The sequence below is a fragment of the Triturus cristatus genome, chromosome 7 (assembly GCF_964204655.1).
Source record: "Triturus cristatus chromosome 7, aTriCri1.1, whole genome shotgun sequence".
NCBI classification, from domain to species: Eukaryota; Metazoa; Chordata; class Amphibia; order Caudata; family Salamandridae; genus Triturus; species Triturus cristatus.
Genome location: NC_140590.1, coordinates 459,692,885 through 459,706,563, shown reverse-complemented (window position 1 = coordinate 459,706,563; position 13,679 = coordinate 459,692,885).

Here is a 13,679-nt window from a genome sequence, read left to right as displayed (position 1 = left end):
GCACCTTGGCCCACAAGGAAGTCACTGGATTGTCACGGGAGGCCGCCGTGTCAGCGTCCTTATTGCCTCTGTGTTTAGGGGGCATGGTGACGGGGTCGCAAAGCGTCAAGGGCCCAACCGGAGAAGATGCAGAGTGTAGCAGGTGGGGCAATGCCAATGAGAGGATGCAGGAAGGCCTCCCAGGTGTGGAGGAATGAGAGGAGAAAGAGGCCAATGCATGAGGCTACCTACGCGGGTACTGCACAGATTAGTACCCTGGCTCCTTAGGACCAGCAAAGCCCCCAACCAAAGGGCAGTGCAGGTAGAATCGGTGGGGGGGGGCTACACACCCCAAGGGGTAGGGACAGGCACTCGCCGCACAGCGCAGGCCCCACCAGGTCACCACAGCCAGGTAAGGAGCAGCACAATAAGGTACGTGTCCACAGAAGGTGAAAGAGTTCCAAGAGTCCCACAGGTCACACTTCAGGGGCGCAGGGTCCAGGAGGCAAGGGATGGGGGCCAAGCTCCCGCAGGGGGCCACTAGAAGGGTATGTAACTCTCCTCTCTGCACCACAAAGACCACATTCCAGGAGGAGGACCAAGGCAAGGCCGGGGCGGGGAGCACCAGGCGCAGGCAGGGACAAAAGGGCAGACTGGTAATCAAGTGGCCAGCAAAGTCCATGCAGTTCAGGCGTAAATATGGGGAGGGCCCCCCATCCCGGTACCTGTACCACACTAGCCACGGTCCGATATCTCCACAGGGCGTCCTCACAGCCGGGCTCCACAGATCGGGGGGGGGTCACCGTCCGTCTCCTCGGTCACCTGGGGCCCCCCAGGGAGGCCATCAGCGGCCGAGGGCACCAGGAGGTCGGCAGAGGTCCGGACGGCAGCGACCTTACCACTGAAACCAGCGCTACTGACTGCCTCTCAGGATGGGTCCCAAGCACCAGCGGAGGCGTGCCAGCAGACGGGGCCCGAAATGGCGGCTGATGGGAGGCGGGCCGGCTCCGACCAGGAGAGAGCAGCCCCGGACACCGGAGGGGCAGCACAAGATTACCACAGGGCAGCGGGGGTCAGGCCACCAAGAACCCCACCGCCGTCATCAATTCCACTCCTCGCGTTCAAGGTAGAGCGCTCGTCACCAGCGGAGACACAGCGGCAGCAGGGGCTTAAATGGCAGCCGCGGCATGCCAGGCCAGGACTGGCCAGATGAGTCTGAGAATGTAGGGCTTCCATAGCCCAGAATACCACCCAGGAGGTCCCAGCAGGATTCGGAGCTCGCACCAGCAGCAAGCGGGCCCGGAGACCAAGAGCAAGGTAAAGGCTGGAGGGGCTGGAGTGGAGACTCGGTGGAACACGTCTCACTCCATGCGCGCTCAGGCCACGCCCCCCTAGATCTGGTTTTAAATGTATCACAGAATTGAGTGCCAATGGATCCCTGGGTTAGGGTCTGGGAATTAAAATTGGAAATATAATGCTTTAATAAAGATGTTTAAAAAAGAAAAAAAAGAAAAGAGGGATATCCTGAGGAGTTGCTTATAATAATGGTCTACAATTAGTTTCAAAGGAGTTTGGAAGGTTTATGGAGCAATGTGGTGTGTACCATAAAATAACTACTGTGAAAATGGTCTTGTTGAGATATTGAACAGGGTGTTGGGAGGGAATATTGAACTTTCAATGCAGAATAAATTGGACTGAAAGAAAGAGATTACATTTAATGCTGTGGAATTATAGAATAACCCCACACTCAGTAACAGAAGAGACACCGTTTATGGTATTAAAGGTCAGAAACCTTGTACATTGGCAGTGCCAGCGTGGACGAATAAAGTGAAGGAATGGATAGTGGTGATAATTATATATAAGGAAAATTGTATATTAGAAACAGAAGTAATATGGATTGGTAAAGAAGTCAATGTATCTCGTGTGATGAATTTGAAGGTGGGTGATTTTGTACATGTGAGAACGTTCAATGGGGTTAAAAAAGGAGAGTCAAAATGGTCTGAGCCAAAAGAAGGTTCAAGAAGTGAAAACAAATTATGTCATATTGGAAGATGGTAAGAAATGGAATTTGAGAAATGTAACAAGTTGTGGACAGATGGAATTAACAAAACACGAATGTGAAGTAAGAGATGAGAAGATTACCAAACAATTGCCTCTACACAGAAGTAATCGTCATATAAATCCTCCATTGAAATTTAGAAATAAAAGGTTCAAAGTAATTCTTATTGTGGGGTTGCTTGTCAAATATTGGATTTAGTTTATGTGTTTTTTAAACTTCACAAGTACAAGTACATCTATTCTTCAATAAGCATTGTGAGTAGGGGAAAATATATCTCATTATTTTTACATTAGATAGTGGAGTTAAAATTGTAAATAATTAATGTTAGATTATATAGGAAGGGGTGAGGTTGTATTTTAGCATTCATGTATTTATGACGTAAGCAACCAACAGTGGAATGTAGAATATAATGAATTTCTCATATTGGCTTTCCACTCAAACCAAAATATTGGTTTCTAGCATTCTCCAATATTAAGGGTCATATGTGTCATTTGCAGTTTGAGCACCGGGTGTATATATTTAAAAAGTTTAATTTTTTTTTAGAAAGGATGCTGCTAGCAACTGGTTTTTACAACAATGAAATTAAAAAAGTTTAAAAGACCGAGGGGCAGATTTACAAGCCCCTTGCGCCACTTTTCGCATGTTAAAAGTGACGCAATAGTGGCGCAAGGGGCTTGTAAATTCGTAAAATCTGTGCTTTCAGCATCCCCTGAATCCCAGCACGTGTTACCAAACTGCAAGTTATAAAATGCTAACTCAGTTCCTCTGAACACATTTCAAGAGAGGTGTGCTTCAGAAAAGAGCAGTTAGTGTTTGCAGAGATAGTTTCTATGTGGCTTAATTAAATTAACCTTTGACCAACTATGGACAGACAAAAGACTTCAGGAGAAAATAATGTATAGGACCTAATAATGACCCAATGGCTTGTTGACATCTCTCAAGGTTTAGTGGACGTGTTGCAACACTTGCCAACAGACAGCAGCGAGGCCAGGAGGCTTCCGAAGCAGGTCCTGGCCCCTGGACACTCAGCTGCTTACCCTATCACTACTCCGCCGGCAGAGTAAGCTTCTGTATCCTGTGCTGCACCTGTTGTTGTGTGACAGTAGCTTGCACCCCTGCTTTGTCTGTTAAATGCTCGAGGGAAGGCCTGTTCTTCTCCTCCCTCTGCTCTACCTGATCATTGTGTATCACGGAAGCCTTCTGCACTCTTGTCTGTTTTGTGCCTTTCCAGTGTATGTGTATGTGCGGCAAGTTTGCCGTGCCGCTGCTGCTAATGCTGAATGAAGCATGTAACCTTTCGAGGACTGGAGTGATGGCAGTCACACTATCATGTTTCTTTTGCTTTGTTTTTATGCCCAAATAAATATCTCAAAGTGTCATTAAACATTATGGTACGTTATGTTACCAGAGTGCCCAGACATGTTTTTTGCTCAAGATGGCTCGGCATAAACACGCTTTACAGATCACTGCGTTGGCATGTTTCTAAAGCACGACCCCCTGGAACTGTGAAGATTTTTTTCCATCTGATCATTGACAGCTGGAGATATTAATCTGGGGACACCATCTTTTTTGTGGAGTTTTTGGACGTTTTCTAAACCGACTGAGTTCATCAATCAATGACTGAGAGGTTAATTGAAAAATGAATGATGTTCCTTTTGGCTAACATGGCTTCGTGGTAAAACAAGCACCATTAGCCACGGATTTCAACAGACAATCTTCAGATACCCCTCTTTCCTAAGAAATCCCTTTGATGAGGCACCCTTAAATGAACGCTATGTATACCAATAGCGCAATGGTGGAAAGGGTATCTCTCCCACTACACAAGCAGCACGACTAGAAACGTCGGCAATGGAGAACAATCTGTTCTTCGTTCACATGCGTTCACTTCCGTGCATAGAGCTCCTTGAGACATTCGGCAGAACAATGGGACTACAAGTGAACTCTTTGAAGAAAGAAGGCATGTGAGAGGCAAACACAAGTGCTTGCAGCCCTAATAGCCTAAACAGTGAAAGTCAGGTTTCAAACGAAAACTTTGTGTTTATAAAAACGCCTCTTTTATCAAATGGGTATACCATATCTGTCTAAAAAAAACTACAAGTGGAAATATATGGATTAAACATAAATTGAAGACCAAGGGCAATATGTAGGAAGCATAATACCGTCCGGTAACGGCCGATTTTCGGTAAATATCCCGTTACCGACCGGTATTTAGGCTTTTGCTATGTAGGGGGCACATTTCAGGATTCGGTAATTTACCGAATCGGTAAAATTACCGATTCGGTAATTTTACCGATTCGGTAAATACCGAATCCTGAAATGAGATGTAGGTGACACTCAAATGAGTGATGTGTAGGGAAAATAATTCGGTATTTCTCACCAAATATATGTTGGTGCTAAATACCGAATTCATTGCAAAAAGCAATATTTTGCTGGACTAACAGTGCCATGTGGCAGACATACATGCCCTTAGGGCATGTATGTGCGCCACATGTGCACACATGCAGGAATCAGGGGTGCAACAGGGTGTCAATGTGACACCCTGCCACCCTTGAATGTGCTCCCCCCATTACCGAATCGGTATTTACCGATTCGGTAATGAGGCATACCTTCCCATTGATTCCTATGGGCCTCCAGGCCCATAGGAATCAATGGGAAGGTATGCCTCATTACCGAATCGGTAAATACCGATTCAGTAATTACCAAATTTCTCCGATTCGGTAATATTTACCGAATGATTACCTACATACGAGTTACCACTTCTTAAATAGCGAATCGGTAAAGTTCGGTATTTAAGAAGTGGTAAATTGTATGCTACCTACATATGGCCCATAATCCTGTTTGTTTGCTGGGTGCTTTCCTCAGAGAGAGTCATATTTTAAACCTATCTGTACACTGATTAATAACCTTCGGCTGAAGCAAGATCTGGTTATTGCAGATAAATAGCTGTTCGCCTCATTATTTGGAAAGTTTGTTTGGCTGGTTTGTTTTTCATGACTACCTGCTAGGAGACTGATTCATGCCACAACTCAGGGGCATATCATCAAGGACCGGCGATAGTTATCGCTAAGCGCACTTAGCGCTAGGATAATTATCGCCAGCTAACGTGGATTTTTATCGCTGAGATAGCGTGCTATTAGCAACGCTTATCTCAAAAGCGATAAAAATCCTAGTGCTAACTGCCAAACGTGAGAAGTTTGGCGTTAGCTTGATGATAGGGCAAGGCAAACTTAGCCATGATATCCACCTTCCATAGGATATCATGGCTAAGTCAGTCCTGAAGCAGGCGTAAGGAAAGTAGCAATAACAGGGGTTATCGCTACTTTTCTTGCCGCTATGCTTCATAGCGTGGGGCTTGATGATAGGAGAAATGTCGCTTAGCTACATTTCTCCAGTCATGTCAGGGCAGAAACGCTCTGGGCGTTCAGAATTCAGGCGCTAATGCAAGGTTTCACGCAATAGCGTGACCTTGCTGATTAGGCGATAACATTTTTGCCCGAAAACGGACGCAAAAGCAGCGATAATTTTTTATCGCTTTGTTGCTGATATGCCTCTCAGAACTTAAACCAGGCATACTCACTGTCAGGCCTCCTCATGCAGGTCTCATGAGAGCGAACACGAGTGGCCAGTGGTCTAGTAGGGCCTTCTGGCCTCTCTCCCTGGCCCTGATTCACATGAAAGCAGACAATCACAGGATGTGGCAATGTGGGCAGTTTTCTGACAGCTACTTTTGCGTGTTTCATATGTTTACTGGTGCTTGTAATCCTACACCTCTTTCCCCTAACCCTCCATATGTGGACTATCCACATTTCGGAACATCTGCTGGGGTGGTGTTTAGGAATGTGAATTTCTACAGCTAAACTCTTTTTTTTCATTCGGATCGAAAATTAGTTTTATAGCAACATTTTCCTTTCACAAAACAATCCCTGAAAAATAGGGCTGTTCTCTGTCCTATACCTTGAGCATCACTTTTTCCTGGGCCGCGCAAGAGCCCCTTCACTGCAAAATCGTAGAGGGAAAGTCCTGGAAAATAGGGTCTGCATTTTGGTGGTCCCAGATATCCTGCCTCTGGCAGCAAAGGGAAAGCCAGGAGAGTAGAAGTTGACAGCCGAATGATCCCTAATCTATGATAAGGAGACATGTGTTTTGTATTATAAACCCTTCCTGCCTATGCACCATCATTTTATGCCAGGTTACATCTTGCTCCAGAAGTCTATAGCCTGAACTACGCGAAGGAGCTCTCTGCATCAACCCAGGGGAAGTTTACCAAGAACAACAGGCTGCTGTTTATTCTTTAGACCAATACCAGACCAAGACTATGAAAATAGCTGTGTTACCATGACAGCAGTCTGGAAGACAAGGAAACTGTACAGCCCGGTGTGGAGGGAACCATTACCCTGATCAGGGCAGATCATGGCCCTGTAGGCTGAAACATGTATAGAACTTGACTGCCCTTAGCATTCCCCCAGGAGCCTTCAGGACCTTTCAAACAAGTTAGCTAGAACTGACTGAAGAATATTAACATCATCACGAGGGTCAAATACCTGCAAAGAGCAATCTAGGACTCCAAGCGCTGTGTGCCACCATTTTATACTGTCACTGACTTTGCGGGGCATGTATCCGCTACAACCTGAGAGGTGCTTCTGTCTTACTTAGTTCCTGTAGTAATGCCCTATTGGCTGTGGCAGGTTGCTCTGGCCCAAGAAACGTTAAAACCTTCTGCTGCAGCTATCATAATCTGAAGTATGGTTAGACCCCGAAGGTAAATGTCCAGTGTCCTAGTGGTACCTGCTGAGCAAGTGAGTGCCATATACTTCTAGAATTAGGCATCTGAGCTTTGATGTACTGCATGGAGATATCGTTTTGATGCCAACTCAACTCCAGCACCAGTTGTTGCCTGCTCAAACTTTAACATTTCCATCTGTAAATAATTGGTCTCCAAAGAACGGTGTTGAGTACCCCACTGACTATGAGTTTTCTGGTAGGAGTTCTAACTGGCCACCGATGTAATTAACACTGTGAAAGAGTCTTCTGGGCCCTGAAAACTAAAACATATTTTTACTTTGGCAGGATCCACTGCTTATTTTGGGTTTGAGTTTTTGGGAACCTAGATATTTGTGATTTCTCGTTTAAGAGTTTCAGCTACCTGGGTCCCATCCCAATAAATTGCTTGTCCTTATGCATAGGGCCAATGACAGTCCAGGTAGAAACATGAGATATGCCATAGCAAGCTATATCATCACAAAATAGTGGAGACCTGAAAGTTCCTGAGGTTAGCTGAAGACTCCTGATACACTGACGTAAATTCACTGAAATTTTATCGGTAGCAGATGGGATATCATGTGCTTCTTAACTGAGATGACATCTCAGGTGATATTGATCCAGCGGCGTGCCAACAACAGATACTCCAATACCATATATGCTCACCTGGGCCCATAAACACACACAATTGACTAAACCGCTGATGCCAAAGTTTATGATTTTCCACAATTCAAGATTAGTTATTTCTTACTCTTAACTAACCTTTCACTGATCAAAAAGTTCTTGCCTCTGGCCGATGGACCATTAGTTGAACTAGTTGATGGTGACAATTAACTTAATTCTAACTTTCTATTCCTTAAAGTAAATAACCACAGACTCAGAAAAGTTTTAAAACTTTATCTAAATTAATTGCATGTGAGCCACTTCAAAAATACAGTACAGTCACACATAAGAGGGGAAAAAATTAAATGAATCAATCATCAAACACATATTTCAAACTTTGCAATGACTTATGCTCAGAAAGGAGAGGACAGAGAGAAAAGGACATCTGCAAATGCACAAAGTTATAATTACCAAGGATGGTGTGAAGACCAACCCCCTGGCCAAAGGGCTGGTAAGGGTCCCCCGGGATAGTTCAGGAGACAAAGGCTTGAGGACAGGATTCAAAACAGGATAGATGACCTCTCTAACACCGACGGTCACGTCGCGCCCCTCTCTAACACTCTCTTCCTCCTCGAGATTCTTCCGCAATCTTCTGTCTAACCCTAATTAAATTAGGATAGAAGGTTCTGCATTCGATTATTCATCAGCATCTCTTGCTACTCTGACAGCACCCACGGCTCACAGCATCTCAGCATCGACGTCTCTCTAACTAACTAAAGGCTACCTCAGTTATACCTTTTGTTCTTCATGTACCACCCACTAAAGTTTCAATATCGCAAATATACGAAATCTAATTGGTCAGGCAAGGGGGGGAATATCGTCACACCATGCTTACATATCACTTTGTCAGTTAGCCCATCGTTAACAATCCCATCCCCTTAATTTTTATTCATGTTTTTATTTTCCCACCCGCATTCACATTTCATCGGCAACAAATGTTTTCAATTGAACATGTAGACTCATTCATTTTGATTTTTCACTGCCGGTTCTCAGGCTCAGGCACATTGCGACCTTGTCCTCTTCCCGACCCGCACGTCATTCTTCTGGGTTGACTTTCAGTTGTCAGAAAGACAGACGTTATTTTAAAAAATAAATGTTTTCACTGTATACCACCCATCTCTACTCTAACCCACTTTACTTAATAATACTTTCTCCGCATTAGCATTAGATAAATAGCTAGATTTCGCTTCAGCTAAGCAGATGCCATGCACGCGAGTCTTCAAGACTCCATTTTAGTGCCCTCTGCTCATGCGCAATAATTTCCCTCCAAGCATTAGTACGTCATGTTACGTAGATGCAGTTGATGCATGCGCAGTTGAGATTTACCTGTTAGAGCGGTTTTAGTAATTCGTTCGAGTTGTTAATGTTAGCAAACACATATACAAGCTTCACTAATTCATGTGTTTATGTGGTGCGCGTTAATTTCCCGCAATACGTAATTTCATTTCATTTCATTTCATAAGGCTTTATTCGAACATAAAATAAGTTCATAAAAGCACAATTAAAAAGACAACATGATAAGAAAAACATACAGAGGCAGAAAAATCAACAGCATAGAATTATTAAAATTGTTAAAAGAGCATACTTTTCCTAGCATTAATGGATTTGAGAAGGAAAGTAGCCGTGTAAAAACACACGTAAAAAGTAAACACATACAGTCACGTAATGATTTGACCCCGAATTTAACAAACAAGGGTTTCAAATAGGCTATCCGATAATATTTATACAGCTGGCAAAGCAGAAGAAAGTGCACAGTGCTTTGGGGGGTAGAGTTGTCACATGGACATGGACCAGCTGGGTGTAAGTTCAAAGAAGGGAAGGCAACAAGGTTGTGGACTACTCCCATTCTAAGTCTGGTCAATACAAATCGATGTGCCTTCCAGGTAACTTGAGATAAATAAGGTTGGTAGCCCACAACTTCATTTATGTCATGGTAATAGGCATAGGATGAAAGCTTAAGGCTAATATGGTGTCGTTTGGTGGAAACCTGGTGTAGGAAACGCTGCTTAAGGTCAAATTTGGACAACGCATCTACACCATGGTAATCCATAGTAATATTGATGTTAAAGATCTCCCGAAATTTATCGATTACATATTTTAACCATGGGATTTTAGTGTAATAGTCCAAAGTAAGACAATCAGAAATAATAGCTGTACACAAAGAGGTCTCTTCTTTGGTCCAAATGGAGCGCCATAGGATCAATGGTCTAAGGAGAATCAAATCGGAAAGATAGTCAATGCCCAGTTCATTATGCACTAAGGCATTTGAAACAGAGGTTGTTAGGCACAAACGTTTCTTCAAAAAATCATTTACCTCTACCTGGAGAGATTCTGCCGGGGCATAGCCCCATATACCAGCTCCGTACAAGGCGATTAAAACACACCGTGATTGGAATATTTTCAGCATGTCATTTACTCGCCTATCTCCCAATTTAGTTGCCATGGTAAAAATTCCATATGCGCTCCTGGCCATTTTAGACCGTACATTCTTATGCTCATTTGCCCAGGACTTTTTGTTTGAGAAAGTAACCCCCAAATACGAAAAGTTATCAACAGCCTGGACCTTTTGACCCTCTATAAAAAAGGAGGGCTGTTTCTTTCCGAGCCTGCGGCCATATTCCATTACATAAGTTTTGGATTTATTTAAAACTAACTTTCTGCTTTTGATAAATTGCATAAAACCGTCCAGCAGCTGTTGAAGACCGTATGGTGTACGTGAGATTAAAACCGCGTCATCCGCGTAAAGTAACACGGGGACGTATTCATTATTTATTTTGGGAGCATCCACTGACAAAGATTTAAGAAAGGAATCAATCTCATTAATAAAAAGTATAAAAAGCAGTGGGGCTAGCACACATCCCTGGCGTATTCCACGCCCAATCTTAAACATGTGAGTGCATTCACCTTGTGGTCCATAACGGACACATGCTCTCAGTTTGGTATATAGGCGTGCTAAAAAGAAGACGATACCCTCTGGGGCCCCCATTTCTAACAGCTTTGCCCAGAGAATGCCGTGATCCACCTGGTCAAAGGCACTACTTAGATCTGCGAAGCAGAGGTAAATAGTGCCGGTCTTGGCCAAAGTATATTTGCTGATGAGCAGTTCTAAATTTAAGCACTGCTCGATCGTACCGCGACCTTTCCTAAAACCAAACTGACTCTCGGCTAAAATACCATTTTGCTCCGCCCATTCCTCCAATCTCACCAGGAGCACACGGCTCATAACTTTTACAGAGGAATCCAGCAGGGAAATTGGTCGATAATTCTTGGCTTCCCCACGGTTGCCTGTCTTAAAAATTGGGACTAAAATGGATTCTTCCCAGGTCGGGGGCATTTCATTGCTAACAGCTGCATTAAAAATATTGGTAAGCAGAGGCCCCCATAATTCTGGGATCAACTTGTATACATCAATTGGTACCCCATCTGGGCCTTGGGCTTTTCCCCCTTTGCTGTCCCTTATACTGTCTAAAACTTCTTGTACCGTAAAATTTAATGAAAGATGCGGCCATCTATTCTCTAGAACATTAGATGCACCATCTGACTGGAAAATTTTAGAGAAATGCGAGACCCACTCAGCCTGCATAACGTTCGAGGTTAGTTCCGGTATTTTGTCATCTTTAAGGAATGGAGAATTGACAGTTTTCCAGAACAGGGGACAATTATTCAGTTCAGCTGCCTTAGTCAGGTTGTCCCAAGCCTCCTGCCGGAGTTCCAATTTCCTGCGTTTGAGGGTTTCTTTATATCTGGCTCTTAAATCTACGACCAGACCCCTATCTCTAGGTTTAATTGATAGGGCAGATTTCAGCTCCCTCAGAGCCAGGGTGCAAGTTGAGTTGAACCAACCCCGCGGTCGATCCTCCTTATGTTTACATGTACTTGTAAGCTTTGAGTTGATGGCCGCGTTAATATTAATAAAATGCTCTATAGAGCCAAGGGAACCTAAATTATCTTCTAGGATCGCGATAATATCTACTAGGCAACTGGAAATGATAAAATCAGACGTAATGTCAGCCTTGTCCCCCTTCCATCTAATTCTTGTGCCATTGGGGCGTTCGGCCTCAATACTAGTGACAGTACGGCCCGGAGTACTGGCACCATCCTTATCCCATAACATAGCCTTTACTACCAGGCAGTTATGGTCACTGAATTGGATGTCTATTACTTTAGGGGCCGTAATCCAAGCCTCAAGACCTGGGGAAATACAGATAAAATCTATTATTGAATTCGTTCCCCGGCCTGTAAAGGTGGGGCAAATCTCCCCCTTTGAATTTTTCTCATTGGCCATAATACACATATTATATGTGGCAAGAAGGTCATTTAGGGAATCTCCATAATGATTATGTTGAAAATGAACAATCCCATCCTCATGACCGTCCATCAACCCGCAGACATTAACCTCTGAGAAAGGACAGGTAGTAATATTGAAATCCCCAGCCAAAAACAAGTCAAAGACTTCATTAGATTCCTTGAAAAAGTCTACCAGTGCCTTTGAAAGATCTTTAACCGGCTGATCCCTAGAATCATTAAAAATATTATTATAAAAATTGATTAGAAGAATGTTCCTACCTCGACTTATGTGCAGCCATAGAAACTGGGAGTGAGCGCCAACTTGAACATATTTAATAACCGACAAAGGGGCTTTAACTGAGATCAAAACAAGTAGGCCCCCCTTGGCTCTACCGGATACTGAAGCGGTAGCGGGTAGCTGGTAGCTGGTATGAATTGAAACCACTATATCCTTTGAAGTCAGTGCACCAAGTTTCCTGTAGACAGATTATATGAAAAGGGTCTAGAAATTCCGTCCACCCCAGACTATGTGATTTTGATCTAATTCCCGCGATATTCCAACTTACAATATAACATTCGGAAGAACCATGGATACCTGACCCCAAATTAATACAGTTACTGCCCTGTTGGGAGGTGACGATGATAGGGGTCTCCTTGTATAACACAGGGTGACCTACTGGATCTCCCTCCTTACCCAGAGTCATACAAACTAAGGTTGACCCAAGAATTACCTCCTCCACCCCTGGCAAACATACAGATGGGCCTGTATCCAATAAAACTTGATTCCCCTGGGTTTCCGGTGATACCAAACCCACCTCTGTTTGAAATTCCAAACAGGCTTCAGTAACGTCCATCTTATCCATTAATATGGGCTCTTCTGTTAATCCTAAAGCGACACCATCCACCTGTCAATCATTTTGGTCAAACCCACTCAAGCATTGAAAACAGTTAGCAGTATCTATCTGGAAACTGTTTGCAAAGCTAAACACCCCTTCCCTCCTCGGTTTCCCTCCCCCGTGGTGCACTGGAAAGTGCTCTATATGCTGACTATAGAAAAAGCCGAGAGGGCGGAGTGTAATCCCCTGGTCAATACTGGGGCGGGACGTGGCTCTAATCAATGCTGTCGTCGCAAGGTGGGGAGTACTAAAATTTATAATAACACAATCCCCAGGAATGTTTTTAGGGGACATTCCAATCCAATTAACTCTAGTAGTAGCCAAAATCTGATCCGCCATAGCCACTGGAAAGCCACATTCGCGGTTAAGCCATGCCACAGTTTTGTTTTTAAGCGAATCGTGTGATTCCACAGAGTGGTAGGGCCTGTCCTCTCTGATGGGTGGCACATTGGTCAGGACTGCCACATATGGTGCGCATTCAGGGGGCAGATTTGGTTGCGAAAGGCTACAATTATTGAAATTCCCCCTTCCGGATGTCCTTGTCGTAATTCCCGGGGCATAGGTAGCTACGTTTGGGGGGATACCAATAGGACAAGATGGCATAGCTAGAATAGCACTAGGTTCACCCCCAGAAACAGATCGTATTTTGTTACCGACAGAGCCTTGTCGTTCAATAGCAGGAATAGTCCTACTCATTGACTGTGGGGGGATATTGGTGCCCACACATGACTGACCAATACTAGATAGATCGTTAGAGGGTTGCATGCATTTACCAGTCAAGCCTACATTCCCACTTACCACAGCGGGCAATTGAGGGCTATTATTAAAGTTTAATCCGGATTGCACCATTTCGCCTAATCTGTTCACTTCCCTAGATATAGCCTCGAGTTTATCTAAAAGAGGTATGATAATTTTATCTAACTTACTGTCAATCATACCAATTAGCAACTCGAGCTGGTCAGGGGCTAATGTCATATGGGTAGAATGAACCTCGTTATTGGAACAGATGTGCTCAGGGGAGTCTGTATTAGAAACAG